The sequence below is a fragment of the Coenobita brevimanus genome, chromosome 2, assembly GCF_032717465.1.
Source record: "Coenobita brevimanus isolate Jiangsu-jjx chromosome 2, ASM3271746v2, whole genome shotgun sequence".
Lineage (NCBI taxonomy): Eukaryota > Metazoa > Arthropoda > Malacostraca > Decapoda > Coenobitidae > Coenobita > Coenobita brevimanus.
The window spans coordinates 4,627,402-4,642,500 of record NC_136955.1 but is presented as its reverse complement, the minus strand read 5'-3'; positions in this window follow the sequence as shown (position 1 = coordinate 4,642,500).

The following is a 15,099-nucleotide window of genomic DNA, read 5'->3' as shown; positions in this document are numbered from 1 at the left end:
CAAAATTATAATCAGGAGCCACAGAAATAAATTGTCACTATTCACTGGAAAGGACATAGGTAAATCAAAACAAAAACAGTCTTCAATCACGCACATCTAGCATTAATAAAACAAACCTCTGAAAATTTAAAACTACTGAAAAAACATGAACGTAATAATGCCATCAAAAGGCTCACCATTAATAGACAATGGATTACCATGCGAAGAATGAAACTAAGGTAGGTAGAATTCTTAACACTTTCTTTGCATCTGTTGGATCCTTGAAACTCCCACAAGAAATTACCATCCATTTAGCCTAATATCTGTAGTTTGCAAGTTGGGATCAATCATCTGAGAAAAAAAAAATAACAAGCTCAAAGAAATATACAGCCTCATCAGAGACAGGCAACATTGTACTTATAAATCTTGTCATGGTTAAAAGTTCGCTGACTCTTCCCTTCCCTACGGCTGTGGCACTGGCAGTTGTTCGATAACCTATTGTGCGAGATATTAATAAGACACACACACACACACACACACACACACACACATAATGGAAATGAAGGACACTGACATTCAGGGGGGACAGGAAAAACAAGAAAGGTTGGAAAATACAGGCAAGAGACTGTCGAGGAAATAATATCCGCGATTGTACGATTGCCTACAAAAATTAGGTTCCCCCTCCTGTCCTTCAGCAGCTCACAGCAGTATATTTGACTGGGAAATTAATGCTAACAGTGATATCAAAGTAACTGCTTGACAAATTATAGTGAATTGGCACAAGTTTAACCAAATTAATATGCCAAGGGTTATTGAAAGCCTGAAGGTGGATCGAAACTTTTGCAGCAGACTGTACACGGAGGATAAAAAGTAAATAAAAAAGGTAAGAAAATGTATAAGGTAAAAAATGTGTCAAGTAAATAAATGTGTAAAATAATCTCTCCACCTACCGCAATGACTGGAGATTTCTCGTCCCTTGAAATGTCCAGGGAACCTCCAAGCCAACCCTGGTCTGGGAGGGTGTTGTAGTAGGGGAACTCCGGGTCAAGAGGGCCTGAGAGAGAGAGAGAGAGAGAGAGAGAGAGAGAGAGAGAGAGAGAGTCAAAATTTTAGTCATCTTCACCATCAACATATTCAAAATAATAATAATAATAATAATAATAATGATAATAAATAGTTATCATCATCACACCACTGTCTTGTTCTGTAGCTATTTCCCATATGTTCAGATATTCTTATATTGAGTGGACGGGGACAGGGAGTCATCAAGGCGGTTTGTTTGTGGCACCCATCCGAAATTAAGACGTCTGGTTATAGACAGATAAGACAGACAGAGAGGCAGAAAGACAGATAAATAGATAGATACAGTAAACAGATATACATAGATACAGAGATACAAATATAGACACAGACACACATATAGACAGACAGACAGAGACAGGCGTACATCCAATATATTTAGCCTGACAAATAGAACATGAAAATTTTATAAACATCTGAACATTGAGGAATTAGCACTTTATCTCTGTGACTGAAAAAAAAAAAATAATGATAATAATATAATCACCAATAATTCTGATCCTAAAATTTACAGATGAAAAGCTGTTTTGTAATTCTTTAAGTACCAATTTGCGAAGTTGGTAGTTACTGATAAATTTAGCTGCCAGTTATGTAAAAGGACAATAATGATGATGATTGATGAATGTGTGTGTGTGTGTGTGTGTGTGTGTGTGTGTGTGTGTGTGTGTGTGTGTGTGTGTGTGTGTGTGTGTGTGTAAAAAGTGGTACCAAATGATTAACACTGATAATGGATGTTGAAGCTATTTTTTATTTTTTTTTCACTATATAAAGTCACCTGCATTCCTCTCTCTCTCTCTCTCTCTCTCTCTCTCTCTCTCTCTCTCTCTCTCTCTCTCTCTCTCTCTCTCTCCCCACCTAAAAATACCCTAAGGAGTTAAAACTCTCTTCATCTTACCTCCCATATCGATGCTAATTCTCTCACACTTTTCTTCCCCCGTCACACTGCATCGATAGAGCCCCCCCTCCTCCACCACGCCACCCCCCTTGGTGCTGTTGGCTCTAGGGGCTCCAACGAAAGCCCTATAAGAGAGGTGGGATAGAGCTGGATGGTATATATTGATTATTTGTTATTGTTCTTAGTAGTAGTAGTAGTATTGTTATTTTTTATCATTGTTATTTTTGGTGGTCGTGTACTATTATTTTTACTGTTGTTATTTATTATTATTATTATTATTATTATTATTATTATTATTATTATCAGTTATTTCACGATTTCCTTCCGTCTGTTAGTCACTCTGATAAAGCTTTCTTCACCCACACAGTGCATTTCCTGCCTGCTCTCTCTCTCTCTCTCTCTCTCTCTCTCTCTCTCTCTCTCTCTCTCTCTCTCTCTCTCTCTCTCTCTCTCTCTCTCTCTCTCTCAAACTACCCACCAAGCAGTGTTGCCAGATGCATGGAGAGCCACGGTGTAGCCAAAATAGGACTCTCTCCCTGCCCCTCCAGCATCAGGATCTGGCAACACTGAACTCGTTGCTATATCCAGGTTGAATTGGGATGATAATTTTGTGGTAATAATGATCCCGATGAGGCCAATATGCAGTAATTTATAGTCCATTTTCTGAAATAAATGAACATTAGCCAGTAAAGAAATGCGATGTATAGATCAGTTGCCATGGAAACGTGTATGAATACTTGTAATCAGTATTTTGTGATAACTGTACAGTGATAAAAAATTACTCCAATAATGATCTATTTGTCTATCTATATTAAACGCCATTATCCCGTAAGGGGTGGCCGTTTGTCGTATAAGTTAGTTGTTTTACTGGGAGGGGCACCAACCCTCCGCCAACCCACTTGTTGACCCGTAGGGAACACGTATGGTTTGGTTATATGGTTACCACCCAGCTCTGTAAATGGTTTCCTGGCTTTCAGAAAACCATTAGGTTTGTCGCTCAATGTTAAACCACCTAAAATGGAAATAAGAGTAATAAAATGAGACAGGAAAGATGGGAGAAATTTGAAGAGAGGAGGGCAGACAGAAAAAGAATGATAAAAGGTGAAGGAAGATGTAAGCAACACTACATCAAGTGCGTGTATGATGGTCGCCACCACCTACCACAAACATTAAGGATGAAAATAGGAGTCTACTTTATTTGAAATTTTGCCCATTTTTTTCAGTTAAAAAAAAATGTAAATATAAATTTATCAAACAGGAAATAAGAATCTGAAAAAAATAAAAACAATAAAGAGTAGAGCTTCCTTATATTCTCTCGATATTTTCCCTCTTAATAATCTCTCTCGTAATATTCTCCGTTTTAACATTCTCCCTCTTAATATTTGTCCTCTTGGGGTTTATTGCTCACGTACTGCCACTCAGGGATGAGTGAGGCTGGTCACTCTCATCTTAAATATCAGGACTAACTTGCCTAGCCTCAGGCTCCTACGCTTCTCACGGGGCTACGTAGGACTGGATGATGAATGAATGAATGAATATATTCTCCCTCTTAATATTCTTCCTTTTAATATTCTCCGTCTCAGTATTCACCCTTTTAATATTCTCCCTCTTAATATTCTCCCTCTTAATCTCTCTCTTAATATTCTCCCTCTTAATATTCTCCCTATTAATAAACTCCCTCTTAATATTCTCCCCCTTAATTCCTCCATAAGATCATCAGTAATTGTAGCTCTGAAACAGGTGAGATTAAGACTCATGCTGATTGATGAAAATTTTTGGCTTAGAATTTGTCAATCTATCGTTTCCCAAATTTATGTCCTTTTCTCTCTTTATTTTACCTAGGATGGACCTCTTGTGGGGAAGGGGTTAATGGAGGGTAATTCAAGACAGTCCTGTTAGAAAAAATATCCCTGGCATAGGAAAACAAATCAAAATAAATAAATGACGAATAAATCAATAATGCGGTACATAAAATACAATCGCCTTAATGCTGAAGAAATTAAACAGAATATTTTTATTCTAGATAAACCGTTTTTACTTCACGGCACATTTTTCAATTTGCTAAACCCCTGCGGCACACTTAATAAATATTAATTTCATGATGAGTGTCAGAATGGCATGATATTATTTTTACTTTTGCTAACAAATTATTAAAGGAAACCACAGTTCCTAGGTGTACAGTATTGTGTATTTAAAGTAATGTATTAATTTTTTTTGGCATTCAAGAAATAAAGATTATTTTGAGTTCATGCAGTGACAGGCATTTGCTTACTACGTATGGGATAGTTTCTCAAAATAATGGTTATTTCCCAGAAAATAAACTCAGCCGGTTTTATCGGGAAGATTATGAGCTGAACATATATAACTACATTTGTATTTCGAGAGCAAATAAAATATAAATTTTCATCGAAGCTTTCTGTAATAAATATAAATTAAAACATTTTTTACAGAGAATAAATATATGTGATACTTTCACTGAGAATTAGCGAAACACTTGTGCCTGTTTTGAGAACTTCAGGTTCTTAATGTCTCGTCCAGTGACTGCTGATTTTGTTCCTTCTTGTTCTTTATACTGTAAGTGTTAATGATGAAAACCTAATCAGCAAAAATATGTTGATGCAAATGTTACCAGCACGTCCAAAGCACACCCGGAGATAGTTGGGTACTCTCATTTCAGCTTTACCCAAAATGTCTAAGGTTACTTCACTGAATTATGAAGTTACGATCACTCTTGATATCCACAAGTTCCTCTCGTGCCTTCGAGGAGAGAGAGATTGATACTTCAGCAGCTGGAGCAAAAGGATCACAAACCCAATTACACTTTTTTGTATAACACAGGAGTTTTCTACTACGATATTCCATCCTAGTAAACAGTTCAATGTCAGCGTAAACTCTTTTAATGATAGCACTAAAAAACACCAGCAGCCAATACTCCTACACGTGCAAGAGTCTCAGGGGTCAAGGTGCATCACACTAGATAAGTCAAGCATGCACTCCAAAACGTTTTACCCAAGTCAGAATAAGACTTCCTGGCAATGGCTTCGTAAGCAGCCTATCCGTATTACAGCAATATATGAAAGTGAATAATTATCTCTAATACATCCGCTTATTTATTCCCAATATTAACTTATGCTCATTTATACATTATTTTTTCCCCTAATTGTTGCTGAGGGGGAGCGGCATGTACCACGGCACACCAGGAAGCATTTGGCGGAACACTCCAACAGGCGATTCCTTTTTTCTGTGTTCCGGGGACAGCTCGGCCAGTTATCAGTGTTTACCCTGCATCATTTATTCGTGTGCTCCTCCCACTGCCACGCCCACGCCCACACCAGGAGACTGAGCGGTCCTAGTAACACATAAGTTATAATCAGAGAGTTTCTAGTGGAGCGCCATTGACCCTTTATTTCACTATAGACAGGACGAAATTCAACAGTAAAATTTTATTCCGTCCTTATTCACCAAAACGCCGGGAATGAAAGCTTGAATTTTGTCGCCTTTCTTACATGTATCTTCATAATAATTCTTTTTTTGTTTTTTTTGTTTTTATAATTTACTCATATCTAACTTTTCTTAATATTCAAATGCCGCTATACTCTCCACACTGTCCTCAATATTGTAAAATGTACCAGTATATATTTCCATTATTAATCAACAGTTTTAAAAGTAATGTTCTCAAGCGTGACTATTTTTTCCTTTCCACAGAATTTTTTAGCCACTCTTTTGCTTTATCTATAGTTTTCAGTAACAATACTTTCAGATTTCAGCGTCTGTAAATATTGATTAGAAAATGAGAGCAGTGTTTTCAGATTTGGTTTCATATAATTATTATCTCTCCCTCACTCACTACCTACTTTCCCAGTTTCTCACCAGTTCTCTTTCTCCCTCTCTCTCTCTCCCTCGCTCCCTCACTCACTCACCGACAGACTTCTTCAACTGGACTGATTGTGTTACCGTCGTGCCAAATAAAATCCTCTCTGTTTATCAAGTCTTATCTTAGTAATCTGTCCCTTTATCTTCCTCTGTCTTTATCTATACTTCTTAGTCTGATTTGAGAGGGTGATATGATGGAGTGGAGGAGGGAGGAGGAAATGATGGATAAGGGAGTAAAAGGAAGGATGAAAGGAGGATGGAGGAAGAGTGGAAGTGAAGAAGGATGGGAGGAAGCAAGGAAGGAAAGATGGCAGGGAGGAAGGAAAGAGAAATGGAAGGAAGGAGGTAAGAAATGAAGAAAGAAGGGAGGGAAGGAAAGAAGGGGGGAGGGTGGGAGGAAGGTGGATGAGTGGAGTAAGGGAAAGAAGACGGAAGGAAGAAAGAAAGGATGGAGGAAAGAGGAAGGAAGGATTAAAAAGATGGAAAGATATAAGAAGTAGGAGGGACAGAAGGAGGAAGAAGGATGACAGGAGTATAGGGAAAATAAAAAAGTAATTAAATAAAAAAGAAAAAAGTATATATGATTTTTCGAGACATTAACGAGAACGGTTAAGCCTGTGAGATGAAGTAAAAAATATTGATGGTTTATCTGATGAGTGGATGGATTTGTGACCTTTTTAAAAAAGAATCTGAGCATTTTGATATGTAACCATGTATTCTGTTTTTATCTTTATGAATTATACTTATATATATTTAATAGAGGGAGTATGGAGATGACAATGATAGATGATAAGGATACATACAGGAGAGAGAGAGAGAGAGAGAGAGAGAGAGAGAGAGAGAGATTGTGACGCAAGGAGGAGGAAATGATTCCCTTTGAATATACCTACTTCTAAAATACACTCTCGCTTATCACACACACACACACACACACACACACACACACACACTTCCTCCCTCACTCCTGTCCCACACATACGCACTTCCCACACATAATCTTTTCACACACACACACACACACACACACACACACACACACACACACATCCCTTCCTTCCACACATACAGTACGAACAATTCTCATATCCATACATTAAACTTTGTGCTGTTCGCTTCTCCTCTCTTTTATCTCCCTCATTATGAACTCTTCACTAATTGCAGTGCTGGCTTCCTTTATGCTTTCATTTTTTTTTTCTTTTTTAGTTTTATTTAGGTTTCTTGGATATATACAGTTGGCAACATATGTACCTGGGACACCATCAATGTGTGGCAGAAATCTAGCATTTGGTACACATGACAACCTTAATATAATCACATGTTTGTTGGTGGCGCTGACATGAATGAACGAAGGTGTGGAATATTAGTTAAAATGACCAGGTAACCGTGATGCATGGACGCTGGAAATTGTAGCTAGACCTTCACTTCACACAGACACTGTCCCTCATCATCATCATCATCATCATCACCATCATCATCATCATCACCATCATCATCATCATCATCATCATCACTATCATCATCATCATCATCATCATCATCATCATCATGTAAGCCCTATTCTCCACCTATCTACCTATAGCCAGACTCCAACATCCCGAAATGGGTGGCCGTTTGTCTTTGAGTTGGTTGTTTTACAGGGAGGGACACTAACCCTCCGCCAACCCACTTATTGACACGAAGGGAACACGTTGTAAATGGTTTCCTGGCTCACAGGAAACCATTAGGCTTGTCACTCAATGTAAAGCTACCTGAAAGGAAGGAAGAGTAATATAATGTGTCACGAAAGATGGGAGAAATAGGAAGAGAGGAGGGCAGACACAGACAAAAAAATGATAAAGGCTAAGTAGGCAGCACTGCATCAAGTGAATGGATGATGGTCGCCACCACCTACGACCAACCCTTTTCCTACTTTTACTTACTAATTGAAAAAGATCCCAAACAGGAATTAAAAAAAAAACACACACACACACACAAAAGTAGAAGCATAGTATTATCAATGTCAAAGGGACGGTGGTTCAGGGGTTAGCGTACTTGTTCCCTGATGCGCGTGACCCGTGTCTATTTTTCGAGGTCGTGCTGTATCGAAAATTTTATCTGGGTGCTGGTAGTATGTCCCTTCAAATGCTTTAATATATTCGCAGCCTATCGATTCTGCCTTTGATATTCACAGGCTCTATTAGTAGTAGTTGCAGTGGCAGTAATAGAAATAGTAATAGTAGTAGTCGCAGTAGTATCATCGTAGTAGAAGTATTAGTAGTACTGGAAGTAGTATCCTTATAGTCGTGGTAGTAGTGGTAATAGCAGCCTATGCCCAGAGTCGAGCACATAAAAAAAAAGTAGTAGTAATAGTAGTAGTTGTTGTAGTAGTAGAAGTAATAGTAGTAATAGTGGTAGTTGTTGTTGTTGTTGTTGTTGTTATAGGATCATGTGAAACGTGAACCCAGTGGACTACAGGCTTAATCGCCCTTGTGCAATCCACCATCCACTTTTTAGGGGATAGGGAAGTAGCTGGGGACGTTTGTAGAACCATTCAGTTTAGCCGTCTGCTTATATCGGTCCCACCACGTGAAGGCGTCTCTCTCCATCATCAAGATACATATAAACATAGCAAACACATCCAGTTTCACACACATCACTCTTCACAGACGTAAGTTCCCCTTTCGTACCTCTCCAGCATGGGTGAAGGTTAGTTCATCTCCCACTTAGACGCAGAGCCGCCAAACCAGATCCACAGAGGTCATTAAACTAGCTCTCGTAAGGAGTTCGAGAAGCTTGTAAAGTCTATCTATTTATCTATTTATATACAGACGCCTTAATCCCGTAAGGGGTGGCCACAAACAAATCATCTTCATGTCTCTCTGTCCCTTGTCATTACGCTACCCTCCCCCCAACTCACACACCCCTCTTTCCTATACCTCTCCACGCCATCCCTTAGCACGAATCAGCTAAAATTGCTAGAATATTGCTAAGACATGATGATTCCTAAAAACTTACTGATATCTTGGTCTAGCTATGAAACCGCTAAATAGACAAGTGTATTGATAAAAACATGGCCTGCAGGAGAATTAGTATGCACTGATACAGATATATGTATAGGTGAAGTTATGAGCTGCACGGAAATAATTCATATCTCACCAAAATATATACTGTATATGAAAAGGAGAATTAAATTAGACTTTTTGTTTGTATGTTTGTGTGTGTGTGTGTGTGTGTGTGTGTGTGTGTGTGTGTGTGTGTGTGTGTGTGTGTGTGTGTGTGTGTGTGTGTGTGTGTGTGTGTGTGTGTGTGTGTGTGTGTGTGTGTGTGTGTGTAAGAGACCTGGGTGACTCAAAGTGAATTATGGAATAACATTACTTCCGCTGTCACATTGCTGAAGATTAGTTATGTTGATAAGAGCAGCTGCTATCAGAGAGAGAGAGAGAGAGAGAGTAGAAGCATTGAGTCAAAAGAAATAACTAGAACGGGCTAGGAGGGCACATACCTCCGCCAATGCCATTGCCATTAAAAAGGATCCGGATCCGGATCAGCCCCCAGATTTAATCATTTCTTCCTTGGCTGATGGCCCACCCTTCCACAAAATTTCATCATAATCTGTTCATAACTTTTTGAGTAATCTCGGATCAGGACCCGTGGATTTAGGATCCGGGTCCGGATCGACCCAAAATTTTATCAGTTCTTTCTTGGTCCATGGCGCACCTTTCCACCAAATTTCATTGAAAATTATTGAGAACTTTTGGAGATATTGTGCGGGATACTCCGGATCCGGCACAAAATTTAATAATTTGTTCCTTGGACCATGGCCCACCCTTCCACAAAATTTCACCAAACTCCGTTCATAACTTTTTGAGTAATCCTGCTAACAGACAGACAGATAAACCAAAGTGGAGTAAAACATCACCTCCTTGGCGGATGTAATAAAGCACTTCTGAAATAACTTATTTGTAACTTTGGTGCCCTATAATTTATATACACATAGCCTATTATCCATAGATTCATGTTCATTCTAATTCACTGATCTTCAAGTACTGCTCTGACGAGTAGCTTACGCGTGGTGACAATGTATTTCCTGGATGGAGCGAAGTAGCTGCGGCATCCACCCAGGATTCAAATCTCTTCATATTTCCTTGCACCTCGTCTTTTATTTAACAGCTTTACAATCAAATTAACCTGCTCTATCACCTGTACATCCCATGTCTGAGTTCCCTGCTTTACTAAGAGTGATCTTGGTGCAAGTTATTTTTAGGTCAACAAGCACAATACTGTAGTTAATCAGTGAATATATTAACGTACAATGACGTGGTAGCTAGAGAAATATATACGGTAGAAGATTACAAAGAATACAAAACAAACAACCACTGCAAGCACTGTGCGATATAATGAGGGCAAATTGAGAAAGTACCAGTATGCCTAGTTCCCTACAAAGAGTTACTTCTTTTTCATTTTGCCTCATTTACACGTACTGTATAATAATGTAGTTTTTTGTCTATTGCATCATTTCTTACAAAAACACGATGCAAAAGACAATTTATCTTATTAAAACCAGGTTCATCATAGTCACATCTTTGACAGTGTATTGTTCAAGAGTAAAAAAATAAAAATAAATAAAAATAAAGAAAAAAAATAAGAAAAAAAAATCATTTACCGAGAGGAGGTTTTTTCTAATAAAAAATATTTTGTTATTCTGTACTGTGCTTCTCAGTGTTACAAATCACGTCTAGCCTCATACTGTAACAATGTAAACTTTGAACATAGTGTCATAATGTAAACTTCGTAAAAACATAATTCCCTTCTATATTCTGTCTGTTCTAGTATTTTCACCTATTGAGTATTTTAGGGACCTTAGCGTTTATACACAACATATTTATCTTCAGAGTATAGCATGCGGTGGAAGTGTACCTCATTCTGTATTACGAAAGGCAGAGTAGTATAGGTTTGCCACATACCAGATTTTAATACCCAGTTATGTCTACACGATACCACCTCACAAGTTGTAGGTGGGTGGCAGGGTGGATGAGTGGGTTCGTAGGGTGGGCGGACTGGTTGAGTGAGTGAGTGGGCGAATGTGGCAGGATGGATGGAAGGTGTAGGTTGGCTGGGAGGACAGGCAGGGTGGGTGGGATGAAGTGGGTAAATGAGTGGGTGGGTGGGTATACTGGCGTGGGTGAGCATGTTGGGTGGGTGAGTGGTACAGCTGGGTGAATTTTTTCGTCGGCGGGTGGATGGGCTGGGTAGGTGAGTGGGGATGGACGGGTTGGCTTTATGTGGGTGTGCGGGATGGATACGTAGGGTGAGTGGGTGGGTAGATATGTAGGTGGATGTGTGGCTTCCTGGAGACAAGGCAGGGGACGGGCTAGTACACTGGATGGCTGGGCAGGTAAATGGGTTGGTGTATGGGTGGGTGGATGGGGGAAGCAAGTCCATGACGTAAATAGGTCCATGATGTAAATAGGTCCATGATGTAAATAGGTCCATGATGTAAATAGGTCCATGATGTAAATAGGTCCATGACGTAAATAGGTCCATGATGTAAATAGGTCCTTGATGTAACTAGGTCCATTTGGAAAAAAAAGTCGCAACGGGAATACGTCCTTTGGGGAAACTGGCCCAAATGGAAACAGATCCAAGGGGTTATTGTTGTTATTGTTCAGCCCCAGCCTGTCTGGCCTAGCAGACTCGTCAACTGCAGGCAAGTGCTTGTCCCTGAAGGGCTGTACCGTATACTAAACCGATATTCTCTTGCGGCATTGCACCTCACCACAGCGATGCGCGGGGAGGAGTGTGGAGGTTTGGTTCCCAGATGGACCAAGTTAACAAGGGCACCATAGTTGGCTCCACGTCACCACGCTCATTGATTTTATAGTTACCAATCCAGCGTTGTAAATGGTTTCCTGAGTGACAGAAAACCATAAGGCTTGTCACTCAGTGTAGACACCTGAAGTGGAAAGAAGGGTAATCAAAAGTGACGGGAAGGAGCGGAGAAATAAGAAGAGATGAGGGCATTTGCAGAAAAAAGAATTATGAAGATGAAAAACGAAATAAGCAACACTGTATGAAGTGACCCGACCGTGGTCACTACCACTTACCACCAGGTCAAGTGGAAAAAAGGTCTTTACTGGAAATGGGTCCACTGGAGAAAGTAAGTCCGCATCTAGAGCTATAAAATCATCGAGAAAGTAACATTAATTTCATCTTTAAAGAAATCTCTGCCACTCTGTACATCAGAATGACATAATAAACCCCAGCACCAACACAATACAAAATGTAATTATAACATCCGACAGTACAACAGCTTAATGCCCTTACAGTAAGCAGTGCAGTGTTACGACCATAACACACAGTATTATAAGCTTCAATAAACATACGATACAATAATGCCTCAATAAACATATGGTACAATAGGCCATTATCTCTCAGTAAACAAACGGTACAAATAGTGCTTCAGAACATTATACAACTTGATCTCTTATAGTAAACATAAATCATATTAAATAGTCACTTGCACACCTTAAAGCCACTAGCACAACTTATTCACTAGCACACCTTAAATAGTCACTAGCACACTTTAAAGCCACTAGCACAAGTTATTCACTAGCACACCTTAAATAGTCACCAACACACCTTAAATAGTCACTAACACACCTTAAAGTCACCAGCACACCTTAAAGCCATCAGAACACTTTAGTCACTAGCACACCTTAAAGTCAAGTCACTAGCACACCTTAAGTCACCCGTACACCTTAAATTGATAGGCACTAGCACACGTTAAAGTCACCAGCACACTTTGGTCACTAGCATACCTTCAAGTCACTAGCACACCTTAATGTCACCAGCACACCTTAGAGTCACCACCACACTTTAGTCACTAGCACATCTTAAATAGAAATACAGGTAATATAATACAAATAATATCAATACAGCTCGTGGATGGAACTGCATTATTATTGAAAGTATAACCCAAACCATAAATCTAGCCCTCTATTGAAAGCGACAGTTGGGGTAATCACTTTGCAGTTCGAGGTTAGAGAGAACAACTGAGTCTGCCAGTCTGGTCGGTTTGGTCACACTCTTAGTCGCACAGAAGGCTTCGTAAATCCACACCGGATTTGACGTCATTATTCCATGCGTTTTCGTTTAGTGGCCAAGATGATAGAAAACGTGATGTTGGTACAACTAAAATGATATATATATTAGAAATGATTATTGCAAAAATAGGTATAAATGACGAACTGAAGTATATCCATTGATGTGCACTGAAGTTAGATGGTTAATGTGCCATAATAAAACTTCAGTACGTGTTGAAAAGTAATGAAACAAAAGACAAATCAATTTATCCACACCCAACAATTAATTTAAAGAAACTAACCAAGTAACTATTACATTCATCTGGCTATCTGTACACGATAAAAATTTATATACAGGTAATCAACCACAAAAAAAGTTTATCACGTCTAATCCGTGGTCATGCTAGCCATCAGTGTATGCCAAACTCGTTCGCAGTTCATCTACACACGATTTACTGCGAAATTTGCTTCTGCTGTTTCTGAACACTTTTAAGTATGACTTCCAGTGTTTGGCAGTGTCTTGGGAATAATTTGCAAAGTAATAAAGTAGCAACGATAGTGCCGGCCAGGTGCAGTTGGACAATGGTCCACGACGTATATTTCCTTGTTATAAATAAGTGTATTATGCACAAACGATACATTTTCAAGGACTTAACTGTGATAATTATAGATAACAATGCATGTTAATGCCTCCTAACCATGTTAAAATCTTCTTTTTAGCACAAAAATAGCATAAATGGGCAGTGTGGAAATATTCCACACCGGTGTGGAAGGACGTCCGTCTCTTCCACGTCTAGGTCCGTCGCTCATTTGTATTTCCACAGTAGCAGAAGATTTCCACGAGACGGCAACCCTGTAGCACCTCTTCCTAAGTGATTTATTTAGCATACTACACGTGAACAGTCTACTCTTCTCTCTGCTGTTCACATTGTTTTTATATCGACATAATTTCCTTCAGTGACATAGATGACATTGAGTTACAGAAAAAATCGATGAGTAAAATATGTTACGTAGCCAATAATAACACTTAAGTCCGTATTCTCGTAGGTTAAGAAAGCTCCGTAGCACCTCTTCCTTAGCGACTTATTTTTGGATACGGCTGCTTAATATAAATTTGTATTTTGTTTAAGCTGAAAATGGTGGCATTAGAATGGTTTAAATAACACAGTGGAGGAAAGTATGGAGTAATAAGAAAAGTAAATCGCTTAGAAAGAGGTTTTAGGGATCTTCTTTAACCCCTGTGAGAAAGATCAGACAGCAGGCAGTAGTGAACCCCTGAATGAGATGCGAATCATTAGTATCGAACCAACGACTGAAAAACGAAATAATCCTATATTTTCTGGTGTACTACTTCTTCAGGAGGATGCATTGTCGTGGAGAGGGCGGACGAATGTTCTGTTGCTCTCCTCTAGCTGCAGGGCTGCCTTACCGGCATGAATTTTTTGTTCACCGCTAGAGTGTTCTTAAGTTAGGTTAGCTAGTACCAATTTTCCTCCCTTTCTTGTTTAGAAATATAATAGATGTTTCTATCTATTTCCTGTTACCTTTACTTACTCACCTCTGGAGTGATGCCCCCACTGATCACTCTGAGGTGTAAACTGACAAAGACGCGGCTTCCCGAGAGCGGTCTGAGAGGGTAATTGGGCCAGGGAGAAGAAGTCGATGGTCATTATTTTTGTACGAAATGTATCTGTGTCTGCCTGCCTGTGTCGAAAACTCAAATCTCAAAAAGTATTGATTGTAGAAAGAAAAGTTATTAATAAAAGATGTTTAGAATCATAACCTGAGTTCACGTGTCACTCAGCTAGCATTGGGAGTCGCCCAGGATGGATATAGAATAGTCAAGTTTTCATCTAACAATATTATTACAGTCTACCTGGCTCTCAGATGACGGGTAGTCTTGTCTCAGAAATAATGTTTGGCCCATAGTATCTTTTCCCTTGCTTTTCTTTTTCATCCTATTTCCACCGAAAGGCGGAGGCGGTTAATATGTCGCGATGGTGGCCCTGACAACCCAAAGACTAGTACACGGACTGACTCACGGCATGACCGCCCCCAGACTCGATCCTCACTGGCCACCCCTGTACATAATGAGACGTTTGTACAGTTATATGCCGTTGGTTCTACTTCCATGTATAGTCTCAATTCTTTTCTAATCAAGAGGGTAATTGATGTCTGTCCTGGTGAAGTTGAACAAGCTAAAAAAAAAAA